We start from the raw sequence: 3,008 nt of genomic DNA on the forward strand, positions 1-3,008 counted from the left end.
TATATCATTAAAAGTTGAAAGCTTGTTCTTATGGTGCCATACAAAGACTTTTTTATTGTAAAATAAAACATTTCTTTCTATACTATCAATTTCAGTTAACATATAATTATCACTTAAATGTAATTTTAAACAATAGTTACATTACCTTCTACTTAAAATAATATTTCTGAAAATTCAAAGTATTTCTTTCCCAGGAAAGTTCAAATATTTATTGCTATTTTATAAATAAGGCCAAGAAGGCTGCCCTGGTCATATAAAAGAAAAGTGAACAAAACCAAAAACAGTCTATGATCATGCTACCCTGAACAAGGCTGATCTCGTCTGATCTCGGAAGCTAAGCAGGGACGGGCCAGGTTAGTACTTGGATGGGAGACCACCTAGGAAGACCAGGTGCTGTAGGTGTAAAAAATAAAAAAAATTAGGGATTATAAATTGATAAGGTACTTGCAATCTATGAGGTCAACCGGGGGTTCCCTCGCCTAAAAAAAAAAAAAATCATAAACAAAGGCAGAACTAGAGACCATATAGGCCCTGTACACTTGATTCAGTCAACTTGTTCTCATTACAGCTTCTGAAAATTAAGATACACTATACCTGAAAAGTATTAGTATTTTAGTTTGAATTCAAAAAGAAAGAAGTTAATGGGAAATGGAAAGCTATATAAAAGAGATGTAAAGATAGTAGAAAAAGAATAATTCTAGTAACCTAGAAAACGTCTTGTATTCTTAACAAACTACTTTTAACTTCAGAATAATCCACAGTTGCAATAATGTCCAAAAATGTACATCTGTTCATTTGCTACATCGTTGACCCTTGAATAACATGGGTTTGAACAGCAGAAGTCCACTTCTCAGATTCTTTCTGATAAATACAGTCACCCTCAGTCAGCCCTTCCTCTTACATCTGGGAATTCAATCAACCAAGTACTGAAAACTATTTTTACATTCCCAACCACAGTTTCCCAAATGCAGATTCCCAACCATGGAGAGAAAATACCATTTTCTATCTCTATTAGTTGAATCTGGATGCGAAGGGCTGACTGTGGAGTCAAAGTTATACTCAGAATTTCGACTGTGCAGGGTCAGTATCTCTAACTCTGCATTGTTCAAGGGTCAACTATATTGCATTCTGTTCTACCCTTTGTATCCAAGAAGGCATATGAGTGAAGAGGAGACCTGCCTCTTGGAGATAGCCTTTTACTCTTGATGGCCTATTATTTTCCCTGAAAAGCATAATTATTTCTGATACTGCATAAAAGTATTTTAATCTCACCTTGACATTGATCATAGACTTTTTCTTCAGTAAATCACACAGGAAAACACTATATTTACTCTTAGAATACTAGGATTCTCTTCTCTTGGACCACTATTTTGAGTATTCAAACACAATCATTCTTGTTATCGCCATCTCCAAAACCCCCCCCTACACACACACACACACACACACACACACACACACACACACACTGACACATACACAAACCTTCCCAATCTTTATATGAGAGGAGAAAACTTACATATTAATTAAGCATCAACACATGGTTTTCATTAAATCGTGTTATTCTTATTCTCTTTAAGAAAGAATAGATTCACTCAGTTACTCAGCAGTCAGAGGCAAAGTTAATTGGTTTATGCATTTTATTAAGGGCTCTCCTTGCTTTCTGCAGTTCTTATTGTTCTTTAAAAGGGGGAAGAGGTGTAAGTTATATAAAAGTCTAACCACTATGCTGTACATCTGAAACTAATATAATATTGAATGTCAACTGTAACTGAAAATTTTTTCAAATATTTTTAAGAGGAAAGGGGCTAATTAAAGCAAAAAGACAGTTCAAGGTGGTACCACAATCAACACTCATTCATTATTAAACACATATTTCTTAAGCATCTACTAGATGTCAGAAACTCTATTTATTTGTATAACTCTATTTATTATTGTATTGCAGAGATGAGCAAAATCAGACTTAGCCACTAGCCTCATATTCACTAATCAACTAATTAAACAAATAGAGGCATTATACAAACTATAATACAAAGCCTCATATGAGATCATTAAAAAATCAAGATGTGACTTGGAGGAATCAGAGAAGGCTTCCCAGGGTAAGAGAAGAATGACCTACCAACCAAGGTTAAGTAAGAGGTGACCAGGTAAATAGGGGGAGGATGACAGAGAGATAGTCTCTCTGCAGAAAACAAAAACAAAAAAACTTTTCAATGGTCAGATAGTAGAAAAGAGAAACGACTGGCTAAAGAACTGAAAGATGTCCAGTGCGATTGGAGGGCAATACTTGAGTGAGAAGTGGAGTAACTGATCCACTGGAGGACGGATTACACAAAGCCTCGTGAGGCTGGGAAAGGCTTTTGGTCTTTATTCTTAGAGCATCAGGAAGTCAATAAAGAGTTTATTTGCATATAAATGATAGAACAGCAGTTTAAGAAGGGGGGCAATTTACAAAAACAATTAGAAATAGGATATTTAAGAATATTCTATAGATAAATGCAAGTTAATCTTTGCTGAAAATTTTTAATGATTATCTATCTAATCATCACACTTTACAGTTTAATGTAACAGTGATGATTCCAAGGGAGTAAAGAGAAAAAAAAAGACAAGTGAAAAAAATCTGAATATAAGTATGTAAATTGAATTAAATTAACTCAATTGAGTATATACATAAATAAATAATGCATATGCATTTTATATAATAGTATAACAAAGAAAATTATTTAGTTTAACAAAAAAACCTTAAAATTCCACATTAAAAATACAATAGAAATGTATAAAATCAAAATTTTCATATATTTATAAGGTACACAGACAAAAATAGATTGCAGATTTGGAATCTCAAAGCTTAAATCCATGAAGTTTACCTAAGTTTTCAATGTTACCACTTTTATCTTTATTTAGACAAGAATCATTTACAGTACCAGAAAGAAATAGACTTATTTGTTGGATGAATTAATGAACTTTCTCAAATGTTTAATACTCAATAAAGCAATCTAGGTAACTTAAAA

General features: G+C 32.9%; 1 pseudogene; it reads left to right on the forward strand.

The window, feature by feature from the left end:
• The first annotated feature begins 283 nt into the window (after positions 1 to 283).
• Positions 284 to 402, forward strand: LOC112477983 (annotated as a pseudogene).
• The last annotated feature ends 2,606 nt before the right edge of the window (positions 403 to 3,008 follow it).

Source organism: Pteropus alecto, unplaced genomic scaffold (genome assembly GCF_000325575.1).
Source record: "Pteropus alecto unplaced genomic scaffold, ASM32557v1 scaffold131, whole genome shotgun sequence".
Lineage (NCBI taxonomy): Eukaryota > Metazoa > Chordata > Mammalia > Chiroptera > Pteropodidae > Pteropus > Pteropus alecto.